We start from the raw sequence: 13,868 nt of genomic DNA, 5'->3' as shown, positions 1-13,868 counted from the left end.
GCTTAAGCATCCTTAACTCAAGCCTCAGTTAAGCCATTTCTAGGAATAAGGATACCATGACCGCCATCTTGGATTATGTCGCCACCGTTGCAATTTTAGTTACGGTCGCCATCTTTAAAATCTTCATTTACTATCCAATTTTAATGAATTTTTTTTAAAAAATTATAAAAAAATTCAAATAATAAAATTTTAATAAAAAATATTTAAAAAGCATACATTAACGACACGGAGCTCGGAGTCCGCGGTTCGAACCCGGTGGGTGCAAAAAAAATTAAAAATGACGACAGATCTTCCCCCCTAGGTGGCTGCTGGCAGACTGACCCCCACCACTTTTACCAATGCACATATACCATCAGGTAGTATGACGTCATGTCCGCCATCTTGTCTTCGATGCTGGAAGCCAACATCATTGTATCGTCGGCTAGAGTGCGCTGACACCATGCTAGTTTAATTCTTACCCACTAGAGTGCAGTAATCATTTATTACTGTGACAACCGCCATCTTGTCATTTGGCCGCCATCTTGAAAATCCGTAATTATTTAGCTAGAAATTCGGGAAAAGTTCCAAAATTCATTAAATAAATCACTCATTAATTTACATATTGATTCGATCGATTCCCGTCCTCGGTTCGATACCCGATCGTTGCAATAATGTTTAATCTTATGTAAAAAAAATAATTTAAATAAACCATGTTCAACATTCGTAAAGAGACTCTAAATCCTCTACGACCACCATCCTATCAGACATCAAGACCACCATATTGGAAATGTGTAATTTTAATGCTAGAGATCCGGGAAAAAGTTCAGAAATCATTAAATAAATTTCCGATCAATATACTGATTAATTAGATCGACTAAGGTCCTTGGTACGATCTAGGATGATGCAAAAAAAATTAAATATAACATCAATTTAACATAAAAGTAACAGGTTCGAGGAATTAAACACCGCAAGTTCTTTTACAAACATAATATTTATTACATATTTCTATTCTACTACATGATCACTTACGAAAGCCAGCAATCTTATAATCATTTAGTTCCGCAGCGGTGTGAAATGACTAATTCTTAGCTCCAATCGGTTTATACTAGACAGAGTCCAGCCAGAACCTTTACAGACATAGTCCACCTCTTCTTGACAGAGTTTCTGGATACCGTTTTTAACAGTTTGCTTCACATCGTTAGAACTGTAAATTACTGCAGCCGATGTCTTGAATGCACACTTCTTCACTTTGTCATCGAACGGATATGGCTTTCCATATATACAGTCCAACCACAAGTTATATTTCATAGGTCCGTTTGTTGCTACATCATCAGTAAGCTGATTGATTATCTTCTGTCTGATATCGTCAAGAAAATTACAACTGTCCTTCGACTCACCGAACGTATTTAGATAATAGTAGTCTTTCAACGTTCCACGAAATGCAGACTGCGCCAAGTAGAAGCCATTTCGTTCACTTGTAATGCTCCGAACACAGTCTTAGGTTTAGTTCCATGTTCAGACGTCATAACAATCGGTTGCTGGGCATCTGTTTTTTTGGTTGTACACTTTCGTGTCTCCAATCTAAAGCGAGGAGTCGAAATGTCGGCAGGTAGTTCAGCAGTAGGAGCACAGACTCCACCTTTACATTTTTTCGCATGATGTCGCAAACTATCGATTCGAGTAAACCATTCATGACAATCATCACATCGAAACTTTATACGAGAAGGATTCTTTTTGCATTTGCTCCGCTCATGTCTTCGTGCATCATGGAAAAATGCGAACGACGTATCACAGTAGCTGCAAGGATACCGTGCTGATGTAGACGAACCTTTCAGACCCGATCCAGATATGGACGTTGCAACAGTAGTACCATTTCCAGGCATACTCTTATGAACATCGATGCATCGCTGTTGCACCGAAACCTTTACTTTCTGCCGCACAGCAGGACCTTTACATGCCTTCATGTGCGTTTTCATATTATCTTTTCTGGCAAACTGCTTATGACATTTCTCACAAACAAACATTTTACGATATAGGTTCTTGACACATTCGCTCCTCTCGTGTCGCCGAGCATTGCTGTTGTTTGAGAAAATCTTGTCGCAGTAACAGCACCGATGTTCGCTAGTTGTCAAATCAGCATCCATTGAAGTCTCCATCGAGGTCATATCGTCGATCGTCGTGGTTTCCTGCACATCCAGCTCAGTAGTTATTAAGCTATCTTCTGCTGGTGGTATCACATCTATTGAAATCTCCTCCAATGTTGACGTCGTCGTCGTTGCCAACGAGATCTGCTCCACCATTGTCGTCGCTTACGTCAAGGTTCCCGTAGACGATGGTACAACATCCATCGAGTTCGACGTTAAAGTCGGTAAAGATGCCATCGAGTTCTCAAGAACAGGTAATTACGCGACTTATGCACCAGATGAAATAATCTAGGTGATCCTTACACCGTCGACGACAGTAACAAACTGACCGACCTACTGTCTAGGACTCGCTTATATACATGCACCGGATGGAATAATACGCTAGTCAAATCAAGAATCATTTACAATAATACTAGAGTCAAAACAACATAAAAAATAGAAGGACCAACAACGAAAAGGCAGCACATTCGGAAGCACCAACAACGAAAAGGCAGCACATTTGGAAGCACCGACAACGAAAAGGCAGCACATTTGGAAGCACCGACAACGAAAAGGCAGCACATTTGGAAGCACCGACAACGAAAAGGCAGCACATTTGGAAGCACCGACAACGAAAAGGCAGCACATTTGGAAGCACCGACAACGAAAAGGCAGCACCGACAACGAAAAGGCAGCACCGACAACGAAAAGGCAGCACCGACAACGAAAAGGCAGCACCGACAACGAAAAGGCAGCACCGACAACGAAAAGGCAGCACCGACAACGAAAAGGCAGCACATTTGGAAGCACCGACAACGAAAAGGCAGCACATTTGGAAGCACCGACAACGAAAAGGCAGCACATTTGGAAGCACCGACAAAGAAAAGGCAGCACATTTGGAAGCACCGACAAAGAAAAGGCAGCACCGACAACGAAAAGGCAGCACATTTGGAAGCACCGAAAACGAAAAGGCCGCACCCCCAACGAAAAGGCAGCACATTTGGAAGCACCGACAACGTAAAGGCAGCACCGACAACGAAAAGGCAGCACCGACAACGAAAAGGCAGCACATTTGGAAGCACCGACAACGAAAAGGCAGCACATTTGGAAGCACCGACAACGAAAAGGCAGCACATTTGGAAGCACCGACAAAGAAAAGGCAGCACATTTGGAAGCACCGACAAAGAAAAGGCAGCACCGACAACGAAAAGGCAGCACATTTGGAAGCACCGACAACGAAAAGGCCGCACCGCCAACGAAAAGGAAGCACATTTGGAAGCACCGACAACGAAAGGTCGCACCGCCAACGTAAAGGAAGCACATTTGGAAGCACCGACAACGAAAAGGCAGCACCATCGACGAAAAGGAAGCACATTAATTTGTCACTGACTCCAATATTCATTGGCTCCAATATTCATTAGCTCCAATATTGGAGCCAATGAATATTGGAGTCAATGACAAATTAATGTGCTTCCTTTTCGTCGATGGTGCTGCCTTTTCGTTGTCGGTGCTTCCAAATGTGCTTCCTTTTCGTTGGCGGTGCGACCTTTTCGTTGTCGGTGCTTCCAAATGTGCTTCCTTTTCGTTGGCGGTGCGGCCTTTTCGTTGTCGGTGCTTCCAAATGTGCTGCCTTTTCGTTGTCGGTGCTGCCTTTTCTTTGTCGGTGCTTCCAAATGTGCTGCCTTTTCTTTGTCGGTGCTTCCAAATGTGCTGCCTTTTCGTTGTCGGTGCTTCCAAATGTGCTGCCTTTTCGTTGTCGGTGCTTCCAAATGTGCTGCCTTTTCGTTGTCGGTGCTGCCTTTTCGTTGTCGGTGCTGCCTTTTCGTTGTCGGTGCTGCCTTTTCGTTGTCGGTGCTTCCAAATGTGCTGCCTTTTCGTTGGCGGTGCGGCCTTTTCGTTGTCGGTGCTTCCAAATGTGCTGCCTTTTCGTTGTCGGTGCTGCCTTTTCTTTGTCGGTGCTTCCAAATGTGCTGCCTTTTCTTTGTCGGTGCTTCCATATGTGCTGCCTTTTCTTTGTCGGTGCTTCCAAATGTGCTGCCTTTTCGTTGTCGGTGCTTCCAAATGTGCTGCCTTTTCGTTGTCGGTGCTGCCTTTTCGTTGTCGGTGCTGCCTTTTCGTTGTCGGTGCTGCCTTTTCGTTGTCGGTGCTGCCTTTTCGTTGTCGGTGCTTCCAAATGTGCTGCCTTTTCGTTGTCGGTGCTTCCAAATGTGCTGCCTTTTCGTTGTCGGTGCTTCCAAATGTGCTGCCTTTTCGTTGTCGGTGCTTCCAAATGTGCTGCCTTTTCGTTGTCGGTGCTTCCAAATGTGCTACCTTTTCGTTGTCAGTGCTTCCGAATGTGCTGCCTTTTCGTTGTTGGTCCTTCTATTTTTTATGTTGTTTTGACTCTAGTATTATTGTAAATGATTCTTGATTTGACTAGCGTATTATTCCATCCGGTGCATGTATATAAGCGAGTCCTAGACAGTAGGTCGGTCAGTTTGTTACTGTCGTCGACGGTGTAAGGATCACCTAGATTATTTCATCTGGTGCATAAGTCGCGTAATTACCTGTTCTTGAGAACTCGATGGCATCTTTACCGACTTTAACGTCGAACTCGATGGATGTTGTACCATCGTCTACGGGAACCTTGACGTAAGCGACGACAATGGTGGAGCAGATCTCGTTGGCAACGACGACGACGTCAACATTGGAGGAGATTTCAATAGATGTGATACCACCAGCAGAAGATAGCTTAATAACTACTGAGCTGGATGTGCAGGAAACCACGACGATCGACGATACGACCTCGATGGAGACTTCAATGGATGCTGATTTGACAACTAGCGAACATCGGTGCTGTTACTGCGACAAGATTTTCTCAAACAACAGCAATGCTCGGCGACACGAGAGGAGCGAATGTCGTCAAGAACCTATATCGTAAAATGTTTGTTTGTGAGAAATGTCATAAGCAGTTTGCCAGAAAAGATAATATGAAAACGCACATGAAGGCATGTAAAGGTCCTGCTGTGCGGCAGAAAGTAAAGGTTTCGGTGCAACAGCGATGCATCGATGTTCATAAGAGTATGCCTGGAAATGGTACTACTGTTGCAACGTCCATATCTGGATCGGGTCTGAAAGGTTCGTCTACATCAGCACGGTATCCTTGCAGCTACTGTGATACGTCGTTCGCATTTTTCCATGATGCACGAAGACATGAGCGGAGCAAATGCAAAAAGAATCCTTCTCGTATAAAGTTTCGATGTGATGATTGTCATGAATGGTTTACTCGAATCGATAGTTTGCGACATCATGCGAAAAAATGTAAAGGTGGAGTCTGTGCTCCTACTGCTGAACTACCTGCCGACATTTCGACTCCTCGCTTAAGATTGGAGACACGAAAGTGTACAACCAAAAAAACAGATGCCCAGCAACCGATTGTTATGACGTCTGAACATGGAACTAAACCTAAGACTGTGTTCGGAGCATTACAAGTGAACGAAATGGCTTCTACTTGGCGCAGTCTGCATTTCGTGGAACGTTGAAAGACTACTATTATCTAAATACGTTCGGTGAGTCGAAGGACAGTTGTAATTTTCTTGACGATATCAGACAGAAGATAATCAATCAGCTTACTGATGATGTAGCAACAAACGGACCTTTGAAATATAACTTGTGGTTGGACTGTATATATGGAAAGCCATATCCGTTCGATGACAAAGTGAAGAAGTGTGCATTCAAGACATCGGCTGCAGTAATTTACAGTTCTAACGATGTGAAGCAAACTGTTAAAAACGGTATCCAGAAACTCTGTCAAGAAGAGGTGGACTATGTCTGTAAAGGTTCTGGCTGGACTCTGTCTAGTATAAACCGATTGGAGCTAAGAATTAGTCATTTCACACCGCTGCGGAACTAAATGTTTATAAGATTGCTGTCTTTCGTAAGTGATCCTGTAGTAGAATAGAAATTATGTAATAAATATTATGTTTGTAAAAGAACTTGCGGTGTTTAATTCCTCGAACCTGTTACTTTTATGTTAAATTGATGTTATATTTAATTTTTTTTGCATCATCCTAGATCGTACCAAGGACCTTAGTCGATCTAATTAATCAGTATATTGATCGGAAATTTATTTAATGATTTCTGAACTTTTTCCCGGATCTCTAGCATTAAAATTACACATTTCCAATATGGTGGTCTTGATGTCTGATAGGATGGTGGTCGTAGAGGATTTAGAGTCTCTTTACGAATGTTGAACATGGTTTATTTAAATTATTTTTTTTACATAAGATTAAACATTATTGCAACGATCGGGTATCGAACCGAGGACGGGAATCGATCGAATCAATATGTAAATTATGAGTGATTTATTTAATGAATTTTGGATTTTTTCCCGAATTTCTAGCTAAATAATTACGGATTTTCAAGATGGCGGCCAAATGACAAGATGGCGGGTGTCACAGTAATAAATGATTACTGCACTCTAGTGGGTAAGAATTAAACTAGCATGGTGTCAGCGCACTCTAGCCGACGATACAATGATGTTGGCTTCCAGCATCGAAGACAAGATGGCGGACATGACGTCATACTACCTGATGGTATATGTGCATTGGTAAAAGTGGTGGGGGTCAGTCTGCCAGCAGCCACCTAGGGGGAAGGATCTGTCGTCATTTTTAATTTTTTTTGCACCCACCGGGTTCGAACCGCGGACTCCGAGCTCCGTGTCGTTAATGTATGCTTTTTAAATATTTTTTATTAAAATTTTATTATTTGAATTTTTTTATAATTTTTTAAAAAAAATTCATTAAAATCGGATAGTAAATGAAGATTTTAAAGATGGCGACCGTAACTAAAATTGCAACGGTGGCGACATAATCCAAGATGGCGGTCATGGTATCCTTATTCCTAGAAATGGCTTAACTGAGGCTTGAGTTAAGGATGCTTAAGCCAGTTTTAGGAATTTTCAGCCGCTGGGATTTTTAAGGACTAAAAACGGGAATTTTTCCCTCGAAACGGGAAATTTTTCCCTCGAAATGAGAAATTTTTAATTTGTGGAATTTTTTGAAATTTTTTGGCGGAACTTTTTTCCACAGAAATGGAAATTTTGGCATTTTTGAGGAATTTTGGGGCAAATTTTGCCCAATTTTGGCGGATTTTGAGGATCAAATTCAAGGTCAAGGTCAAAGGTCAAGGTCACAACAATCCAAGATGGCCGCCGTGACGTCACAATCCAAGATGGCGGAGTCGGCAACAAGCACCACCGCCTGGCGCCTGATCTCGGAGCCCCATTTACATACTACTTAAAGATTATTAACAATACTATTTTTACTTATTATCATCATCAGAAAAATGTATTTCTGACTATTTAATGTACCAAAAACCCAATTTACATGGCAAAAAAAACAATTCGTTCAGTTTTTTTCTGACCCAAATAAAAAAAACACATTTCGAAATATTTTTGTTCAAAAAGCGCAAATGAGGAAATATGGCAACAAATATTTATTCTTCAATGACACGGTGAACGTATTACAGAGTTGACCGAGTATATTTTGTATTTGACCCATAGTGAAACATTCATAACTCAGTTAATTGATGAGGAGCTTATCTACCTTATTCTTGAGAGTATGGTGCCTATGAAACGTTCACAATGCATGGTTATTAGCAGGTTAAAATCATTTATCCCAAAGCTGTTATCTGTCTTTGAATATGCGGCTCAAGAACCAATATAATACAAATGATTAAGAAAGTATTTAAGTTAGAGCACTAAGCGTCTGATTGAATTTAACTGAATGAAGTTCTACAGCTCTCGCTAAATTTACCGCTGTAGCATAATTATTCAATCCAAATAATTCGGGGTTGCAACACTTAACAAAATCATATAGAAAACAAATGTGTTATTGTAAATTATTTCAATGAGTTGATTTTACTAAAGGACAAAATTCGCGTTAGTGTTAAAAGTCCGTTCATTGAACATAATTCAGACGCTCAGTGTTACACCTTAAATATATTTTTATTATTGAGAATAAATATCTGGTTCAGCTCCTACAGAGACAAATACATACCTCCTTAGGTAAACATTTTGTACCATAAACCGTATATTTTTCCAATTTATTTTGTCGTGATGAAGCTGCATCCAAAATTCGTCGGTCAAATTCAGACTAATTCTGTATAGCAAAACAATGTCATTGTAGCCGTTCGAAGTTTAGAAATTTTCTCTTGGAGTGACAAAAAACAAATTCAATTGGATGAATCATTCCAATTTGTTTACATTAATATAAATTTACACCTAATATCATATGTATTTTTGTTTCTTATTTGTATTTTTATTTTAAATATAGAAGAATGTTATGTATTTGGGTATTTATTCAGCGATGAAAATATTAGTATTTTAAAACACATTTCATGGTATGATGTCCTAATATCATAGTTTTTATTCTAGGATACTCATAATTACAACTTTGCATGCATACACACCAAACATATTTTATAAAAAGAAGACCCGGGTAACTACCGTTATTGTGGGGACGGAATTTTTCCCCTGGGTACGTTTATATACAATGTAATTCAAAGTAAAATGGAAACATATTAAATTACTTTATGTAAAGAAGATAGCCACTAGTATGATTAATATTTATTTGGTATGATTATGGTAATGTAATTTATTTATAATAATTTTTTTTGGGTTTATATGAGGAAGTATATTCGCTTCCAAACAGTGACATCTGTCCCCACACGACTAGAACTGTATTTCAGTTGTCTTAGTAATGCCTTTAGCCGCCACAGGAAACTAGTGTGAGTTTTGAACTGCAGTTATTGTTAAACTTAACATTTATGTTTACGTATAACTTTATATGAAACTCAGGTTTCATCATGCAGTTAGTATGCTGATTTAAAGTGAGCGACTGGTGAGACAAACAGAGGGTCAACTTGGATAAGTAAAATATGAACAGCTGGAGTAATTTCTTAGCTGCCTTGATGACCACAGGATATATAGTGATGCGGGTTTTAACATAATCGTAAATATTGGCACTACGATGATCATTATGTAAAGTTTTCGTACATAAATTAATTTAACTTTTATTTTCTGATATTTGTTTAAACATCTTTATCCTAAAATCTATTTACCTATTAAGGTTTATCGCATTTTAAAAACTTGTTTTATTTTAATGAGCATGTGGGTCATGTCTTTAAACTTTTATATTCGAATTTTGTCTATACAGAGACCATGAACCATTAAATTACCGCATGACACGATATGGCGTATTTATCATTAATTACAAGCACTCTGACACTTGTCACTCACAAGGGTGTTTCGTCGGAGACACCTGGTCCTTGAAGCACTGCATCAGCTGTTTAAGTCAAACTGTCTCAACTACTACCTGCTGTTTCAGTATTCACACAGCCAAGTGAGCGAGGTTCAGTGAACTCACACAGAGAAAGAGGAAATTATAATCGCACACAGACATGAAATTCCACAGAGTGCACTAATGGAGCGTCGTGGAAATAATGACACAGAGCGCGGGGCGATTGTGTACATACAGAATGTGGCGAAAGTGGTAACGCGGCGGGTACGTGTAACGATGGAGCGAGGCGAGTGTGCGCACTGGTTGAGGTTGAGAGTGTACATTTAGAGCGATAGTTAACCATCGAGGGAGGCGAGAGCGCATCAGTAGACCGCGGTGACACTGGTGACAGTGAACTCACGAAGAGAGGGTCTGTGTGCCAGTGGTAGCGAGGTGCGAGTGTACTGAGACGAGAGTGCACATGCATATCTCGGTGAGAGTGTACTCACGGAGCGGCAAAAGGCGAGCCTGACTCGACGAGGGAGCTAGTGAGCGAGGCGGCGGTGTACTCACGAGAGAAGCGAGGCGCCAGGAGCGGTCTGGGCGTGTCGACTGCCGCGTGTCTACTGCGCGCCGCCGGCTAATTCCGGCGAGGTACAGTCGCGCGCACGACTGCTGCCTCGCGTCTTCAGCTCGGAGCAGCAGCGGCGCTGTCAGTCTCGAGGCGCGAGCGTGGCTTACACGCCTCAAGCATTTCAACAAACTATAGTAGAGAGAAGGTACTTACGTATGAACACCACCGCAGCAGAAGTTGCGCCAATGCGCCAACAAAGAGCAATCTTGTTGTTCGCACGCGCCTTGTTTTCTGCTCTTTGACGCCATTTTTAGTGCCACGAAATTGCGTATTTGTGAATTGCCAAAAAAACAGAACAAGATGCAACTTAATTGTTCGCGTGATAACGTCTTATAAATAGATGAACGCCGGCTGCACGCACGAAAAGGCATGACTCATTATCACGTTCCGCCTGAGCCAAGCGTGCAAGAACCGGCCAACCACCGTGCGAAAAAATCTTATATAATATCAAATAGGTGAAGGCGGGATTTTTAACAAATTGTTCGTGATTATATTTAAACAAATTATTTAAATTAAATTTGCAAAAACTGTAAATAATATTTGAAAATTAAAAAGTATGCAATTTTTCATCAATGTTTTCTTATGACATTTTTAATTAAAATTATCGTCCATAAACCGAATTTACAGAAAACAACCTTTTTTTCAAGAGCAAAATATATTACCAAAGAAACGAAAATGTACCAGTTCCCATGACATGAAACTTTATTTTGGTAAACGTCAGTATTGGAGATGTAATTTAAGACAGTGTGATCAGGATAAAAAAATGTGAAATAATGTGAACGGTTGATTAGGTTAGGATAGCTACATCATAAATTCGTAATTCCTAAGCAGCCATAAGAAATATTTTATAATATTTTTAATGTAGCTATACTAATCCAACCAACCGACCACAACGTTTGAAAGTTGTTTTAATGTAGTTAATCTTATAAACCGCCAAATCTGTAACTGCGGTGGCGTTAATTATTAAGTACCAAAAAGAACTTTATGAAACATCTCTTTTATTGCAATATATAAACAGCTGCCTACATTCAATGGAATATGCATGAATTCGAGTTGGGTAAACAATAGATAACAACAACATTTAAAATTAAAGTTAGGTTTGAACTTTAATAGTACGCTGCAGCGTAAAATTGCCCAAAAATTTAAAATAATCATGATAAGTACACAATAGTGTGGGTGAGTATTTGCCTGACTTGATGTAAGCTTTTGGACATACGCCATTGATAAGCTCATGTATGTCTGTAGAAGAATACTACAAAAAACCCAAAAGACAAAAACAAAAACACAAATTAAGCAAAAAATTGCTGTTGTCAATAGGATATAAACACCACATAATATTACATAACAGGAATATGGTCAACAAACAAAGAAAAACAAAGAAAAATGGACTAACAGAACGAAAAAAAACCCACGAATGATGACAGCACAAAAATATTGAACCCAAAATAATTTAGCACAACAGTTGAAACGAGACAAAAACACAACAAAACGAAAAGACGAAACAAACACAATAGTTTTTCGAAAACAGAAGAGAACGTAAAAACCTCCACAAATAAGGACAGCACAAAAATATTGAACCCAAAAAAAAAATTCAGTACAACAGTTGAAACGAGACAAAAACACGACAAAACGAAAAGACGAAAATAACACAATAATTTTCCAAAACAGAAACAAGTGACGTTTCGGGAACTGCTATCTGCTCCCGTCCTCAGGCAGAGACGCACATGGTACGAAAACACAGGTGCGGCGCTTTACTTTTCACATTTAAATAAAAATATCTCAAAAGTATAATTGGAAGAATACAAGTGTATACAAAAATATACTGAAATGAATTTCGCCACCGATTTAATGTAAATATGTGTATACTTAATTAGGAAGCTGTCTTTATTTTTAACGCCGCACAATAAATTTATTAAAAGACTTTAAAATATAAGGGCGAAAATATGCAAAAAGGTCTCTTCTTGTAGTTAACAAGTGCTAATCATAATATGCACTGACTACAATTCGTTAAATCTTTCGAATGCATTTACGTCTCAGACAAGCGCGGCTCCAGAAGGGGGGCGGTGGGGGTGATAGCCCCTCCCGAGACCAATTTTATTAATTAGTGTATATTTATGTTTACTTAAATATTTAATTTCATATGTTAAACTTTTATCTCATCAAAATTTTCAAGGAGATACTAATGTTCTGTATTTGAAACCTGTAATTTGTAAATAATATTACAAGGCCAATATCTGACCACTTTCAGTTTTTGTAACTACAACCTTTCTTTATGCGATAGCCCCTCCCGAAAAGTCATCCTGAAGCCGCTATTGGTCTCAGAGTAATGCATCGCTTGTACTGTCTTCAATATTTAAAGTGGATATTGCAAAGTTTCTCAACACACACCAGAAATAAATATAGTTAAAAAAACTAAAGAAACATGCTTTTAAAGATTATCAAACTAAAAAGTAAAAAATAAGTTTAAAATTAAATTTATGACAATAGTATATAAGCAATACTAGTATAAATGAGAAAAAAGCTTGAAGCGCTTTGTGCCATATTTTTTGAATATTAAGCGCCCCATGCTTTTTTCTCATTTATACTAGTATTGCTTATATACTATTGTCATAAATTTAATTTTAAAATTATTTTTTACTTTTTAGTTTGATAATCTTTAAAAGCATGTTTCTTTAGTTTTTTTAACTATATTTATTTTTAACTTTTTAGTTTGATATTCTTTAAAAGCATGTTTCTTTAGTTTTTTAAACTATATTTATTTTTAACTTTTTAGTTTGATATTCTTTAAAAGCATGTTTTTTTAGTTTTTTAAACTATATTTATGTATAACTATCATAGGGAAATGATTTACCGACAATACCTATTACCATCTGAGATAACTATTTGGAGTTGCAACGTCACAAAGAAATGGTAAAGTCTCAACGAATCATTTGCAGTAAGATGTATGGATATAATATTAGAATTTACCGGGGAAAAAAAAAAAAAACATTTTTTTTTCGGCGTGGCCGGGAGTAAAACCCACGATCTTTGAATCCGAAAGCTGACGTCACAGAAGTCGCGCGCCTTAGACCGCTCGGCTAACGAACGTAATGAAATGGGTGGGACATTTTACTGTGATGAGTCACTCACTCTTAGTCGAAAGAGTTACAGACGGACAGACAGAGTTACAGACGGACAGACAAACATACAGGTGAAGCTAATATAAAGCATGTAAAAAGTGAATGGGCTTCATACAGTTTAATGAAAGGCTACAGACGCGCGCGGCCTCACTGCTCGCGGCCCGCCGACTTACATATAGCTTCTTCCACTTCGCTGGTCACGCATATTCTAAATAAAAAAAATTGTTTCGAAAACCTGATACGTCCAAATACCTATAGTCTCTGTCATGAACCATACGGAGGAATAACATGGACGTTATAGGTTCATAATTAAGTGTATCACTTCAACTAGATTAACGATAAATAGTCTTGCTGCGTAGAAAAATATGTATATTAACCAACACGACGAACTTCACTACTAGCTTGCCGTGGAGCCTCGACCGTGTGCACAAATAAATGCGACAGAGTATTTGCTGTTTAATAAATCAAGAGTCATAACTATTAATCCATTATGCTTGAAGTAAAATTTCGATGTATCCACTGTAAAGCATACTATTTAGCAACTTTAAATTTACGCAGTTTCGTCCTCCAATACAAAAATGCGTACCATAAACTAAAAAAAGATATTAATATACTGCTTAAAGTTATGGCCACACAGTGACACGAATTCACTAAACAAACGGGCCCAATTCTATACCACTCTATTTAATGACATGTGTACTACATGACACTTATCGCTTCCAGCAACAAGTATTGAAAACAAAATGGCGGCGAT

At 39.0% G+C, this 13,868-nt stretch overlaps 1 protein-coding gene across 1 annotated transcript in view; it reads right to left on the bottom strand.

Annotated features, from left to right (window-relative positions):
• The window catches only part of LOC134533336 (glutamate receptor-interacting protein 1), a 351,603-nt gene extending 341,589 nt beyond the window's left edge, over positions 1-10,014 (bottom strand). Inside the window, exon 1 of the mRNA XM_063370854.1 lies at positions 9,935-10,014. The gene's annotated coding sequence lies outside the window, so the exon portion shown is untranslated. The remainder of the gene's footprint in view (positions 1-9,934) is intronic.
• Between the last annotated feature and the right edge of the window lie 3,854 nt (positions 10,015-13,868).

The sequence above is a fragment of the Bacillus rossius genome, chromosome 6 (genome assembly GCF_032445375.1).
Source record: "Bacillus rossius redtenbacheri isolate Brsri chromosome 6, Brsri_v3, whole genome shotgun sequence".
Classification (NCBI taxonomy): domain Eukaryota; kingdom Metazoa; phylum Arthropoda; class Insecta; order Phasmatodea; family Bacillidae; genus Bacillus; species Bacillus rossius.
This window is presented reverse-complemented; position numbering and strand designations above follow the sequence as displayed.